Source organism: Phyllostomus hastatus, unplaced genomic scaffold, assembly GCF_019186645.2.
Source record: "Phyllostomus hastatus isolate PE091 unplaced genomic scaffold, TTU_PhHast_1.1 phas_contig_40, whole genome shotgun sequence".
Lineage (NCBI taxonomy): Eukaryota > Metazoa > Chordata > Mammalia > Chiroptera > Phyllostomidae > Phyllostomus > Phyllostomus hastatus.
Genome location: NW_025333872.1, coordinates 45,858,514 through 45,875,607, shown reverse-complemented (window position 1 = coordinate 45,875,607; position 17,094 = coordinate 45,858,514).

Here is a 17,094-nt window from a genome sequence, read left to right as displayed (position 1 = left end):
TGAAAATAAGTAAATTAACTTGCCTCTCATACATACACTGGTAGCATAGCTATAGGAAGGTCAGAGAGTTCTGGAAAATGTTGGGAACCGCCCTGACTGGTATCAGAGGCTGAAACCCCCACCTAGCTAAGGCTAAGGGAATGCCCTTGGAACCGTAAGCCGGCAAGGAGATAAAAGCTTATCTTCCTGGCAGGAATGCTGCTTCTGCTGCTTTATTCATAACTGAACCCCAAAAAGCTTGGTCGGTTAGCCAAAGACGGGTAAGATTCCCCACAGGGGGAATGACCTAAGCCAGGCATGATCACTTTGGGAGGCCCCCCAAAAGAAGGACTTGGGGGGCTGCAGCAAAAGGGGGTGATGGACCCTCGCTCCTCGGCTTTAACATAGCCTGAGTTCTCAGAGTCTGGAAGAAAATCTCCTTATCTCTTGGTTGCCTTAGTTCCCTTGCTCCACCTAAGCCTGAAACAATGACAGGGTGGTACAGCTCGGTACTGAGAAGTGTGGATTTCCCGGGGTGATCAGGCCTAAGAAAGAATATGTAAATTACTGTGAAACCTCCTTTGTTTAGAATGCTCTCAGTTGAATGAGAAGGGTCTTAGGAGGAAGTTAGTTTATTCCTCAGTCTTACAGCTCTTTGACCCCCAACTCAATAGACCGGCAGAGTTCTTTGTTTTCTATAGTTCCTTACTTCCCCCTAATATGTACTGTACTTTGCCTGAATTATTATGCAGAATGAGCCTAATAAAAGCAGGTATGGACGGTAAATCGGCGCACTCCCCACTAGGGGGGGTGGCCATTCTGTCCCTACTTCCCCACAGAAACTAGTCTGTCTCTGTGCATGTGTCGTTTTTCTCGCGTGTTTATCGTCGAGCCATCCACAGCGTTCCGTGGTCACTGCTGGCTGGTGACCCATGCGCAACAGGAAAAGATAATGGGTAGATAGATATTCCAGTGGAACTATGAACAGAGATGTTTGGAAATGAGGAGTTTAGAAGAAAGTTATATGATGAATTAGGGGGAACTGGGCAATTCACAGAGTTGTCTCTCCCATAGTTTGGAGATCTTGGCTACCTAAGTTCAAATCCCAACTCTTCTTAATGCTTAGTTCTGTGATTTTGGAAATGTGATTTAATTACTCTCTGCTTTAGTTTCTTAACTGCCCCAGCCTCAGAACATTGTAGTAATGATTGTACATAAATGACTCAGAGCAGTGTTATATAATTGTCAGTGTTATTATTGGAAAAGGTGGGTGGTAAGGAAAAATTTAGAATGCTAGTATTAAAAGTCTTAGAGTAGTTGGAGCAATGTTATCACAACAGTGGCTTAACAAAAAGAGCAGAGCAAAGACTCAATCATAAGAACTAAGTTTCCAAGTTCAGTTGTTTTGGAAAAATACAAGGAAAAACGAACAGCAACAACAAGAAAAACCAAGGCATGAATGCTGGATCTAACCTAGGCAGGGCCAAAATTACATGCAGGGGTCTTTGTGAAAGGAAAGTTTTCAAGTGGCATTTGGAATGAGGACAGGGAAGATTTAGTGGCAGGGCCCTGGAAAGGCCTATAGAAATGATTCAAAAATATAGTCAGATTTTATAAACTTACTTATTTGGAAAAAATGATGCTCTGCATGTCAAACAACTTAAAAGCGAATGTTTAAAAATAATTCCATCTTAAAGTTATTTAGCACAATAAAATTATCTACTTTATGGTTTCATCTTTCAGAAACAAATTCCAGAGCATTTGAAATATCCAAAGAATAATTTAAATTGCTAAAGAGTACTGAAAATTTAAATTATACATTCACAGTAGTCAGTGTTCCATACCTATCTAGTCAGTGTTCAGAGCACCTATCCCAGGTCAAACTGCCCATAGGAGCCTTCAGTTTTGTGTTCCGTTATGATACCAGTCCAGATCATCTTTTGCCCTCTTACCTTCTTTCTCAGCTAGAGGCTATCACATGATACTAGAATATTTCCTATTTCTTTCTAATTATGACCATCAAATAAAATATTATAAAGTTATATGCGAAGAGCCAGCTGGGTGTTAAAACTGTGCATGTTTGCCCACAACCCTGTCAGAAGACTCTCCAAGGCAGTGTGACCTCCCCCTGAAGGGCAGGAAGGATGGAGGGAGCACCTGTTTGTGCTTTGTGTTTTGCTACCCACATTTCCAATGGCTTGGAGAAGCAAAACAGGAGTGGGAAAATGAGAGAGAGAGTGACCTTATGTACAAAGTGACGGGACTGTTTTTCTTAGTTCTCAGAGTAGTGCAGAGGTGACATAAATCTGAAACAGTTATGGAAAGGGGTCAGGGGTCATTTTCCTAAGTCAAAGCTAAGAGGACAGTTCCAATTTACTGAAGGGAGGGAGTAGAAGGGAGGAACAATGGTCAGAACGTTAACCTCTCTCTGCCTAGCACTTCACATTTTCCACAGAACTTACTTATTTAATCTTCCCAGCGAAGTGGTGGCTATAATTCCTCTTTAGCACACACACACACACACACAAACTTTCTTAGTTCTCTGATTCAATAAAATATACTAAATAATGCAAAAAAAATGAGCTTTTATTGCTCTTAATAGTTAGGATCTAACACATTTCATTTCATTTATTATTTTCTAAAACTTATCTAAACATTTTATTGAATCCTTATAGTATAGGATATTCTTATTCTGTAAGTGATGCACTTAAAGATTTAAAGTGTCAAATCTAAAAGTAACCAAAATTTTCCTGAGTATGTGAGAATAAGTGAGTCAGTGAAGTAATTTATAAGTTAATAATGGAACCAACACTTTAGAATTAATAAAAGAAAAAAAAACACTATTCACTGGACCATATAAAACAGAATTGTCCTCAAATAAGCAATAAAGGTGTAGCATAACCATTAAAAGGACCAAAATATGCTTTTTAATGCACATTACTCATTCTCAGCTGGGCAGTTTTTCATTGTTTCTGTATCTTTATAATTGAAAATCTTTTTTGACATTAATAAGCATGTATTCAAATTTTAAGTGTGGCATGACCACTTTCAGAGGACAGCGATAATGAAAGTCACATAAGTGAGCTAAACTAATCAATATATATCAGTTTTTCTTGATGTCCTTCATTTCCTACCACAAGTTCTTGATAATTGGTTCTGGCATCAAAATGTTGCTATTTTCTATGGTTCACATCCAAAGATATTCAGAAACTTAACTTACTTTTCACATTTTTCTATTTAAGGATTTATGTTAAGATAAAGTGGTAACACATGGTAACTTTCACCATGCTGGAGTACCAGCTGGTAGTACTTCATTGTTAAATAATCATCCAACTTTGCTTTTGTCATTTGGAAAAAAGAAGGTTTAATAATACATTTAAAATGAGAATTTAAAAAATAATAAGCAAAATATCCTTGATAATATGTACAGTGGAGTAAGATTAATCATCACTGAAAAATTTTCAACTTCTCTACAGAAAGGTTAACTGATTAATAACCAAGAACAAATTTGCACAACACTTTTGCAGGAGGCCTGAAAAGGCGTATAGTAGTGGGAAGAGATGAGGTAATTATCATGCAAGTTACCAGTGTCTATGGGCAGTGTACTGGAACACACCCACTTGAGTTGTATGCCATGGGTATTTTTATAACCCTGTTGTATTACTAATTAAAGAAATACAAGTTTAGTTTCTTTTGTTCTTGAATATTGGCTGTTACTGTCTTGCTAATGTTTTCCCAGAAGTTATATTGATTTAAATATGAGTACCACAGTTGTTTGAATAAAACTTTAAAAAGTATTTCCAAGCCTTGGCTGGCATAGCTCAGTGGATTGAGTATGGGCTGCGAACCAAAGTGTCGCAGGTTTGATTCCCAGTCAGGGTACATGCCTGGGTTGCAGGCCATGACCCCCAGCAACCGCACATTGATGTTTCTCTCTCTCTCTTTCTCCTTCCCTTCCCTCTCTAAAAATAAATAAATAAAATATTTTTAAAATTCTCTAAACAATATAGTATAACAACTATTTTAAAAAAAAGTATTTCCAACAGTACCCACACACACTGATAAGAACAATGTCATCAATATTCAATTTTACAAATAAGGCAGCCAAGGCATAGGAAAGTATTTCAGTAACAGTTACAACGTCAATTAAAATGCAGAACAGTCTGACCTACTTCTTTCACTAATAATTTGTAGTTTTCAGTGTACAGGTCTATCACTTTCTTCATTAAGATTATTCCCTCATATTTTCTCCTGGTAGGAGTGTATGCGAATCTGGGTTCCTCAATATTGATACAATTTGAAGAGAGTAATGGTAACACGGATAGGGGTGTTCATTGTAGTATTTTATTTTTATGTTTTCAAAATTTTTATAACAAAGATTAAGAAATGGCAGAGTCAGGATAAAATACAGTTTTCTGGGGGAAAAAGAACTCACTCTAATGAAAATGGCCTATAAGCAGTAGAGTTAAGGGCTACAGATTAGTCAAGTATTAAACACTAATTGCCCACAATTTTTATCATTTTTCCTGAATGCCATGGCCTTCCTTTATGTCCCTTTACTTATCAATTATCTTGTAAGTGATTTTGTTAATTAACATATATTTTTGTCAATTCACTTTTTGTTGTTTTTTCTGTAGTCATGACTGCATTCACTGGGAACAGCCACATGATCGGCAGAGCGACATTCTGTACCACACTCACCAGGAGACAGTGGTTCAGTTGGAACCAAGATAAAACTACACAACATTTATTACAATGAGCAACATAACTGCCATTGAAAAGCAGTTTTGTAGAACTATCTCTACCCAACTCTTAGCTATAACCCTGTAAACCAATGAACACTTAAAATAACAAATGATAAATGAATGGCAAGAACCTTGTTCTTCAATGAAAGGAAGAATAATCATTAACCCAAAGTGTAAAGAATGACTGTATAATTCAATGATATTCATCAAACCAAGGGAGGAACCTAAAAAGTCGACACAGATAGTAGGAACAGGACCCTGGTAATTACTAACCCAAATAATAAAAACAAGCCCTTGAAGCAAATATTACAATACATAAAATTTTCTAAGCACAAAAGTATTTAATATATCAGTATTTATGAGATTCAATTGTCCTAAAAAAGTAAATATCATCATAATTGATCAAAAATAGAAACTCCAGCCCCTTCTATGTGCTATATAGTTACTTGAAAGTTAACAACAACAAAAACTATTTGGTAAATGCAAATAAAAAGAAATCAATTATGATATCAGTAATAAGAGGTCAAATTTAATATAGAAAGTATAAAATGAAGCAAAGAGAAGTATAATGACAATTTGTTAACCATTAAAATCAAGATGGGTAATTATTAGGAAGTTTTATATATCAATCAGAACTCGTATTGCAAATATTTTCAAAAGTATAAAATGGAATAAACAAAACAATTGTGGGAAACCTAAGCTCAGTCTATTGTAGCTTATGTATACATACACAAATAAATATATTAAGAAGAATAATAACAGCCCTGGCTGGCATAACTCAGGGGATTGAGCGCGGGCTGTGATCCAAAGTGTCACAGGTTCAATTCCCAATAAGGGCACATGCCTGGGTTGCAGGCCACGGCCTCCAGCAACCGCACATTGATGTTTCTCTCTCTCTCTCTCTCTCTCTCCCTTCCCTCTCTAAAAACAAATAAATAAAATCTTCTTAAAAAAAGAATAATAATAACATTTGGAATATTGTTATGTATAGAAGAGATAAAATTCTCTTTGTCTTATTTGCAAATTTTCTTTGTTTTACTGTTTTATTGTTTATGCTATTACAGTTGTCCTATTTTTCTCCCTTTTCACCCTTCTAAGTAGCCTACCCCCACTTCCATGGTCAATTCCCACACCTTTGCTCATGTCCATTTATGCTCTTTGACTAGTCCATTCCTATTCTTTCCACCATTACCCATCTCACCCTCCCCTCTTACAGCTGTCAGTCTGTCCCATGATTCTGTGCCTCTGGTTCTGTTTTGTTCATTAGTTTATTTTCTTATAAGTGAGATCATATGATATTCATCCATCACTGACTGACTTATTTCACTTAGTATGGTAGTCTTCAGTTCTGTCCATGCTGTCGCAAAAGACAGGAATTCCTTTTTTTTTTTTCTGCTGCCTAGTATTCCATTGTGTAAATGTACCATAGTTTTTTGATCCACTCATCTACTGATCGGCACTTAGGCTGTTTCCAAATCTTGGCTATTAAGGATAGTAGTACTATGAACACAGGGGTGCATAAGTTCTTTGAATTGTTGTTTTGGGGTTCTTAGTATATATTGCCAGCAGTGGAATCACTGGGCAAAAAGGCAGTTCCATTTTTAATTTTTTAAGGAACCTCCATACTATTTTACACAGTGGCTGTACCAGTCTGCATTCCCACCAACAGTGCACTAGGGTTCTCTTTTCCCCATATCCTCTCCAACACTTGTTGTTTGTTGATTAGTTATAGCCATTTTTAATTGGGTTGTTTGTCTTCCTGTTGTTTAGTCTCATGAGTTCTTTTTATATTTTGTGGATTGAACCTTTGCCTGAAGTATCATTGGTAAGTATGTTCTCCCATACAGTAGGTTCCCTTTTCATTTTGATGATGGTTTCTTTGGTCATGCAGAAGCTTTTTAATTTGATGTAGTCCAATTTGTTTATTTTTTCCCTTTATTTCCATTGCTCTAGGAGATATATCAGCAAAAATATTGCTATGTGAGATATCTGAAATTTTATTGTCTATGTTTTCATCTGGGATTTTTATGGTACCAGGACTTACATTTAAGAATTTTATCCATTTTGAGTTTATTCTGGTGTATGGTATTAGCTGGTGGTCTGGTTTCTTTCATCCTTTCTTTTTTCTTTTTTTTTGCATGTGCCAGTCCAGTTCTCCCAACACCATTTATTGAAGAGACTGTTTTTATTCCATTGTATGCTCATGCACTCTTTGTCAAATATTAATTGACCATAAAGACATGGGTTGACTTCTAGGTTCTCTATTCTGTTTCATTGATCTATAAGTCTGTGTCTATTTTTATGCTAGTTCCAGACTGTTTTGGTTACTTTTTACACACACACACACACACACACACACACTGTCAAATATATTTTATGCCCCAAACATAAACAATGTACTTTCATTTCCCATGCCCATGAAACATGAAAATATATCCTGACAATTCTTCATACTATTAGAAATTCTATAAAAATAGAAATATTATATACCATATTCTCTGGCAATAATGTAGGGAAATTACAAGTTAGTTTATATGAATTTTAATGTAAATGCTGGTCTTTGACTGGTAATGCTATATAAGTATAGGTTCATTGATTGTAACAAATGTACATTCTGGTGGAGGATGTTGGTTAAGGGGCTGTGCATGTGTGAGGCAGAGGGCCGTGTGGAAAATCTAGTCTATACCTTCTCTCAATTTTGCTGAAAGCCTAAAATTGCTGTAAAAACTAAAGTCTATTTTTCAATCCTCACCAGGATGTGTTCATTGATTTTAGAGAGAGAGGAAGGGAGAGAGGGGGGATGGGAAGAAGAGCAGCAATATAAACATCAATTGGTTGCCTCCCGCATGCAACCTGACTGAACGCGCTGTCTAGGTAGATGCCCTGACTGGGAATCAAACACACAACCTTTTTGGCGAAGGGCAGGGATCTCCAACTCTCGGCCTATTAGGAATAAGCAGCAAGCACTGCTCACCTGAGCTATGCCTCCTGTCTTTTCCTCCCCAACCCACACCCCTCCTCAACCTACACCTCTCCTCAACCCATCCCCTGCCTCAGTCTTCCATTTCACTGGTCTGTAGTGCCAAAAAGGTTGAGGACCACTGGTGTATGGAAGGATGCTCTAGCCAACTAAGCTGCCCAGCTAGGGCAAGAGCAAAGTCTATTTAAAAAATACTAATAATAGCCCTGGGTGGTTCACTCAGTGGATTGAGCGAACTGCAGGGTTACTGGTTTGATTTCTTGTCAGGGCACATGCCTGGGTTGTGGGCCAGGTCCCCAGTATGAGGTATGCAAGAGGCAACCACACATTGATATTTCTCTCACTCTCTTTCTCCTTCCCTTCCCCTCTCTCTAAAAATAAGTAAAGAAAATCTTTTTTAAAATAAGTAATAACAATAATAAAATTCTAACCATCATGAATTTACCAAAAATTCAAACAAAAACTAAAACACACAAACTTCTCTTTTAAAAAAATTTTGATAGCAGAATGAAAACAAACAGCTCAGTTTTGTACTGCCTGGACTGAACTATGTTGAAAATACCATGTGTGATTACATATTAGCAAAATTAAAGGAGTTCTCATGTGAAGATCTGTGCCATAAACACCTTTATTTTCTAAGTAAATATTTAAAATCATAGACTTACACATTTAAATAAAATAATAGAAAGAGATGGCCAAAATAAATGGATGGAAAGATGAAAAAGTATTAAAGATAAAAACAAATAAATGTATTATAAAAAGTATTTAAGAAACATTAAATGATAAAATAGTAAATCTACTATGAACTTAAGAAAAAAGGTGAGTAATTATAAAAGTACACTGTCAAACATACAAGTGACTAAATAAGTTGAATGAAAGGAGAACATGATACTTATAAAATTGCAACTGGTTAAATACTCTAGAAATGAAATTGAAAATCCTGAATGAAGCAAATGCTATCCAAAAAACATATATTATTCATACTGTCCAGTATAGCATCAAAATTACTAGTTAATTAATGGTGAGCCAGTGTGACCAAGAAAAAGTGGAAGGAGATGTTTATAGGTCATATTAATACCATCAAAATGTCCTAAAGAAATAATAATTCCACATGGTAAAGCCTGTGAATCTCACAGAGAGTCTTGAATATCACCTACCCAGAACTGCTATCCATCATAATTTATTATAACCTTGAACTCAGTTCCAAATATAACTTAAACATTTTTCTACTGTCTGTGAATATCTCAGAGTGAAACCTATGAGGCAAACTTGTTAGAGACAGTTTCTCAACCCAGTCAAAGAAATATTCAGATTATTTAGGAAGTAAGCTCTAATTTAATAAATAGTATTTATTGGCTTTCCTATTCTGAAATAGCATATGATGACTGGCACACACTCAGATTTCTACACATAGTCCTTGTCATATTAAAAAGTAAGAAATGGAAATTAGTATTTACTAATCAACACAATTATGTCACCCACAATGCTGGACAGACCTCATTAGGTTAAGTATATTTCATTCTTACAGCATCTCTTGAGACCTGGGGAAAATGATTTTTTTTTGTACTGAAGAAGGAAAAATAGAGCTCAAAAAAGTTAGGGAACTTCAAAATGATAAAAAATAGTGCATAGCAGAAGTGGTATTTGAACATGTGTGCTTTACTCCAAAGAACAGTATCTTCTAATGTGCTCTGGATAACATACAGGTGGATAGACTTACATGTGCTGAGGACCTGAAACTTCCATCGGGAGGCAGCACATCCTAATGATCAGGACCCTGTGCTCAGAAGTCAGACAGCTGCCTCGGTCTGAATGCCTATGTCAATGCTTACTCGCTGTTTGACCTGGGTAAGGAATGTTATTTAACATCTCTTAGCACTACTGTCTGGGTATAAAAGTAGTTTATACCCTGCCAAATTATTACAAAGATTAAATTAATGAATCTAATTATGGGAATTAATTATTGAAAAGGATGTAGTAGTACATGGCTCATGGTATTTAATGATTGTTAGCTATAATTCTGATTTTGTTGTATCCTTATTATTAGTAATAGCCTGACTTATTTTTCAAAAAGATGGAATCATCTCCCAATTTGCTCTAAAGAAAGGAAATTTCAATAAACACATTTACTGAAATATTTTTCTAACAATAACTACAAATGTTATAAACTACTCCTGAAACTTTTTCTCAAGCTGCTTGCTGTACTTATTTATGCTTTTCAGGGGGATGAAATAGTGTAGACGCTTACTAAATCTCTGTTTTACCAACTCCTAATTGTTACAAATTTAAAAGATGCCAGATGGAAATAACACTATTTTAATGAATTCTCTACTTCAGAGCTCTATAAAAAAGATAAGTATATATTAATAGCAGAGATTCCTCTGATCAGAGGAGTTTAAAACAAACTTTAGAGTCAAATTCAGTTGACAATTTCCAAACACTATTGGAAACAAAAAGTAAATGTTTAGAACAAAGTTACACATTAATGTAAAACTTCTGTTGATGAGTTACCTAGTAGAGATTCTCCGCATTCTGCAGCACTGAAATGTTAACCACTGCTTTTGGGAATTTAACCTTTCATTCTCACAGGATCCATTTTTGATACTCTAAACTCCCCCAAAATGTTTATTTGATGTTCCATGATTTTTTGCCTTTAATTAAATGAAAAGTATTGGATACACATTTCATATTTCTTTGTAAAACTGATTTGGTTATATTGCAAAATTATTTCACTTTTCAAAAGGTTACAGCTGCTATTAAAAAAAGACTGACATCATTTCTCATCTGTAAGATTTGTTTTCCTCTCTTCTTGGTGATGTGGTTTACTTCTTATGGAGTTATTTTTAAAAAGACCTATTTAGACTTTTTCTACTTGAAAAACAACAACAAAAGCAACAGCAAATTAGAGTCAGTCTAAGGTGAAGAGACTGGCTAATTTTGTGTTCTTATCTTTGCCTAACATAAACTTAGTAAAAATTTAAAAATATGTATACACACATATGTGTATATATACATGCACATACATACACGTGTGTGTGCATTTATGTATAGGTATATGTGTGTATATGTGTCTATATACATATATACATATGTGTGTATACATATGTGAGTATATGTTTATGTATATATATTTTTAATGTATCTCTTCAATCTACACAGGAAAGTAAAGATTTCTTACAATTATGTTTCCTCAAGATTTAAATGAGGATTTTTGGCATTATGCTTATTACATGGTTCAAAGTTCCTTAATAAGCATATTATAGAAAGAAATGTAAGAATTATTTATTTGTTCATCTAACAAAAATTAATGCAAATGTTATATATTTTTAAAAAGAATGCATCTTGTGATTTGAGAAATATCACTAAAATAGGGTATTTCTCAGCTCTGAGTCAACAAAAAACCTAGCCCCTAGTCTTAGAGAACTCGCCTACTGGGCTAGGTGGGAGGATATACTAGTAACCCATAAACATATCATCAGAGTGATTTCAGTGTTGGTTAGTTTTATGGAGAAACTAATGTTGAGTGAGATTTGAGGAGGAGAATAACCTTGGATTGTTTAGTGGTCAGGGTTACTTGGATTGAGAACTGATTTCTAGGAAGCAAGAGGAGCCTGCAACTTGAAGATCCAGGAAGTCTCTGCATTGGAAAAACACTGCTTGTAGTGCCTGAGTGACAGAAAGCTATCATCAAAACAGAGATAACTGGTCAAAGTGTTTGGAGATCAAGTCTTGTGAAGACCTGTAGGATTTTCATTGTGTATTTTTCAGTAATGTACACAGGTGTAATTTTCCTTTTAAAAGGATCACTCTTCTCACTTGTGAATGCATTATATTAAAGAAACGGGGAATTAGGAAATTCCATTATTGTAGTTATACAGGAAGAAAAGACAGCCCACAGGGGTTGCAATAGATAAAGAGAAATGAACAGGTATGAGCTCTAATGTAAATAGGACCCATAGGGAACTGAATACCAATGTCTGAGTGATATAGAGGACTCACATATGACAATCCTGCCCTTGATTCTGAGTAACTAGGTGGTTGATATTGTCAGCTGCTGAGGTAGGGAAAGAGAGTTTTAGGGAAGTAGTATTCTGTCACTACATTAGCAACATCCTTTATCATCATCACTTTTCTCCTTTTCTGTTCATTGGCTAGCCTATGCAGTGATGTTGTTTTAGCAAGATTAATATATGTTCTTAGTTCCCAATACTAATTATCAGAATAGGGGAAATTCTGTAAAGGAATTTCTGATAGGAAACTATTGGAGTGTGCTCTTCAAGGCATAAAAATCAGTGCAAGCAATTTAGAAAAATTTCAAGTTTAACAGACTACTCATAGAACATTTATTAATAATGGTACAAGAACATCATATAAAAACTAAAATATACAGATAATAAAAATAAGAATAATAATAAATTAAGTAAAAGAAAAATTAAAATCTCCCCCCACCCTCCTCTACATAGTTTCATTTAACCCATGGCCATTGTTCTGGTTATTTATTGCTGCATACTTATATCAAAATTTAGCAACTCAAAATGACAGCAATCTTAATTTTGCTCACAAATCTGCACTTTTTGCTGGATTCGACAGGAATGGGTTTTCTACTTGATGTATCCTCAGCTGTAATGGATCAAATGAGGCTGGGGGATTTACTTCCAAGGCGGCTCCCTCACAGAGCTGGCATGTTGATGTTGCCTCTGAGGGGGTCATCTGGGTGCCTCAGTGCTTCACATGAGCAGCTCCAAGATTCTGAATGTGCCTCCTCACAAACTGGCAACTGATTTCATTCAGTAAGTGTACCAACAGGCTCAAACGGAAGCAGCAAATCTTAAAACTTAGCCTTCTAAGTCCCTAAACATTCTTGCAATATTGTATTGGCCCAACAATTCACTGGGGCCAGCCCAGATTCAAGGGCAGGGGAGTAAAAAACCCACTTCTCAGAAAAAGTTGCAAAGAATTTGTGGTCATCTTTTATCTTCCACAGACCATCTTATTAATTCTACCAGGCTGCTAACAAGTAAATAACTGAACTACTGTTCTGCCTTCTTGCATAATTGCTAATAAGGGCATTTCCACTTTGCCTGGGCAATAATGAGTATGTGTGTGGTCCTATGAAGATTTGAGAAAGGAAATCCTTACATGTGGATTAACCATAAACTCAATTGCAGGTGGTTATGACAAAAAAAAGTTTTCAAGTAGCACTTCCATTACAATGATTCAATGCTAGAAAATAAATTGAAATGCCAAATAATGTTCAGTTGAATTGTGTCCTCAGATAACATTTTTCTAATTGCAGTTCTTGCTTTAGAGAATAGCAATTAGGAAATTACATATGCTGAGAAAAAAGGCTCAGAAAAGGCCTTGAGATTCAGGCTCACCATTGTTAATGAAGTCATACAATCTGTCTTTACTTATTAGGGCTTTTAAGCAGAGAACAGCTGAAAAATAAGGCCTATTTAAAATGAAATTACAGAAAGGCAGAAAAGACTTTGATAAGTATATTTGAAAGAGGAGTATTTTTTCACCTGTTCATGTGGTGAACATCTGTGGTTCTTTGGCAATCGTGTTTCCACTCAAAAAGAAACTCCTAGTTCAAAGACTCATCCTCCCTTGTATCTATTTCTTTGAAGTATTCCCTTGGATCCCTTAAACTATGGGTGGCCAAACGATTTTGGCATGTGGGATATAGATTCATTACAAATTGAGTCTCAGGATTCAATATTTTATCTTTTATTCTGTCATTACCTGCTTATGCTTTTAACCAGGTTGTTTGACCGCTTAGCCCGGCATTTAAGCAGAAAGGCTGCTTTCACAAGCAAAACAATGTGAGCATGAGTGTAACATGAGTCTTGCCCGCAAATTTTCACATGAAAAGAAGTGGGAAAAACATGGTGAGATTGTTAACTAATGGTGATAAATAGACAATAGAGAAGGCATGCATGCCAGTAGAGTAAGGGCCTCTGATATACTTAAATGAGAGTGATTGTACTATCTAATTTTAAAGATTGTCAATAGTGAAATGTAGCTTGTTTTTGAAATTCATTTTTAGGAATAAAGTTAAAAACTCATTCATTCAAGTTATGACATTAAAGCAAAATAGTCTAATATTTGCTATTAAAGCATACAAAACAACTTCTATATAAAAGTTAGGCAGAATCTTACATACATTTTTAATCATAATATTAGGTTAGTAAAACCTAGCCATTACCAATGACAGAAGTATATGCCATTCAGGGTCCCAGATTTTACTAAATCTTAGATTAATCTCAAACCTAGGGATCTGCCAATGTGTATTTATAAACAATCACAGATAAATGTTTGCCTGCATTAATGATAATGATTCTATTCTAATTGTTTTCTGTAATTGTACAGGGTAAGAAGTTTCAAGGGGAAATATTATTACAATATCCATTTATTATACTGTTTAATATTTCTGTCTCACAAAATAAAATTATTTCTCAGAGTGTTTACTAAATGAATGTTAATTTTTTTCTCTTTAATAAAAAAGCCATTGTAATTAGAAAGCTATAGCTAAAAGATAAGAAATAGATGATCAAAACTCAAGGAATAGAATAATCTCTCTAAATACTCATTCAAGTCTTGAACTGATCTCACCTCTAAGAATAAAATTCATCATATTTTCTCATTTATTGTCCAGAACATTTTAACCCAGTGATAAGCAGTAAAATTGTCAGGTAACTTTATGATTTGTATTTGGTATATTAACATATATATTTTTTACTTTTTTAAATTGATGTTCAAATACAGTTGTTTCCATTTTCCCACCACCACCACTTTCCTCCACCCCACCCACAGCCACCTCCCACCCTCAATCCCACCCACTTTGGTTCCGTCCATGAGTCCCTCATTCATGTTCATTTACTTCCCTTTCCCTTCTTTCCCACGTTATTTCCCTCCCCTCTCCCCTCTGGTTCCATATTTTGATCCAAGTCTCAAATTGATGCTAGATGACCCTGTTTTTACTTTTTTGAGAGAGAAGATCAATTCTTTACATCTTTCATTTTTAAGATAGGAAAATATGTCTGCTTAGCATAATTTAATGTTGTTGCTATGCTGGGCCTTTTGTGGTTCCATGTAAATTTTTGAAATATTTGTTTGTGTTTTGTGAAGTACATCATTGGAATCTTGATAGAAATTGGGTTGAATCTACAGAATGCTTTGGGTAGTATGGACATTTTAATGATTTTAATTCTTCCTATCCATTAAAATGATTTGCGCTCATTTGTTTTTATTTTCTTCAGTTTCTTTCTTCAGTGTCTTATAATTTTCTGAGTACAGATCTTTTACATTCTTGGTTAGGTTTATTCCTAGGTATTTTATTCTTTTTGAAGCAATTGTGAATGGGATTATTTTCTTAATTTCACTTTCTGTTAGTTCATTTTTGGCATATAAAAATGCAATTGATTTCTGAATATTAATTTTGTATCCTGCTGAATTCACTTATCACTTCTAGTAGTTTCTTTGTGGAATCTTTGGAGTTCTTTATGTACAGTATCATATCATCTGCAAATAAAAACATTTATTTCTATGCCTTTTATTTTCTCCTTTCCAATTTGTATGTCTTTCGTTTCTTCTTTTTGTCTGATTGCTATGGCTAGGACTTCCAGTGCTATGTGAATAAGAGAGGTAAAAACAGACATTCCTGTCTTGTTCCCGATATTAAGGGGGGCAAACTTGTAGTTTTTGCCTATTGAGTATGATGCTGACAGTGGGCTTGTCATATATGGCCTTTATTATGTTGAGGTATGTTCCCTCTAATCTCACTTTGCTGAGAATTTTTATCATAAATGGGTGCTGGATTTTATCAAATGCTTTTTCTGCATCTACTGATATGATCATGTGGTTTTTATCCTTCATTGTGTTTATATGGTTTATTGACTTGTGAATGTTGTACCAACCTTGCATTCTCAGAAAAAATCCCATTTGGTCACAGTGTATGGTCTTTTTGATGCATTGCCATATTTGGTTTGCTAATATATTGTTGAGGATTGTAGCATCTATATTTATCAGGGATATTGACCTATAATTTTCTCTTCTTTCTTTCTTCTTCTTCTTCTTCTTTTTTTTTTTTGGTAGTGTCTTTATCTGGTTTTGGAATTAGGATAATGCTGGCCTGGGTAAAAGAGACTAGAAGCCTTCCCTCCTCTTGACTTTTTTGTAATAGTTTAAAGAAACGTGATAGTTCTTCTCAGAATGTTTGGTAAAATTCACCTGTGAAGCCGTTCAGTCCAGGGCTTTTGTTTTTTGTTTTTTGCTTCAATTTCACTAGGTGTAATCTGTTCAGATTCTCTGATTCTTTCTAATTTAGTTTTGGAAGATTATATGTTTCTAGGAATTTATTCCTTTCTTCCACATTGTCCAGTTTGTTTGCATATTGTTGCTCATAATATTTTCTTAGAATCATTTCTATTTTTTTGTTGTCAATTGTTACTTCTCCTCTTTCATTTCTGATTTTATGAGTCCTATGTCTTTTTTTTCTTGTTTTTTAAAGATTTTATTTATTTATTTTCAGAGAGAGAAGGGAGGGAGAAAGAGAGAGAAACATCAGTGCATGGTTGCTGGGGGTTGTGGCCTGCAACCCAGGCATGTGCCCTGGCTGGGAATCGAACCTGCGACACTTTGGTTCACAGCCCGCGCTCAATCCACTGAGCTATGCCAGCCAGGGCTATGTCTTTTTTTTTTTTCTTGATGAGCCTAGTTAAAGGATTGTCAATCTTGTTTATCTTTTCCAGGAACCAATTCATGGATTCATTGATCTTTTGTATCCTTTTTTTTTTCTAGATCCCCAACTATGACTGTATTTCTAATCCCTTTCTAGGCCTGTACTTCTGTTCATCTCTCCCTTTATGTCCATCAAGATTTGCTTTACATATTTAGGTGTTCCTATTTTGGGTGTATAAATGTTTACTAAGGTTATAACCTCTTGTTGGATTAATCCCTTTCTCATTATGTAGTGTCTTTCTTTGTCTCTGACTATAGCCTTAGTTTTAAAATCTATTTTCTTGGATATAAGTATTACTATCCCAGCTCTCTTTTCTTTTCCATTTGCATGAAATATCTTTTTCTTTCCCTTTACTTTTAATCTGTGTATATTTCAGTCTGAGGTGGGTCTCTTGGAGGCAGCATATATATGGGTTTTGTTTTCATATCCATTCAGCTACCCTATGTCTTTTGGTTGGAGCATTTACACCATTTACATTTAAGGTGATTATTGATAGATATATATTTAGTGCCATTTTATTGTTATATTATTTCCCTCTGTGTTTTTCTTTCTGTTTTTTTTTCTTCTTAAGCAATCTCTTTAACATTTATGCAGTACTTGATTTGGCATTAACAAACTCCTTTAGCTTTTTCTTGTCTTAAAGCTCC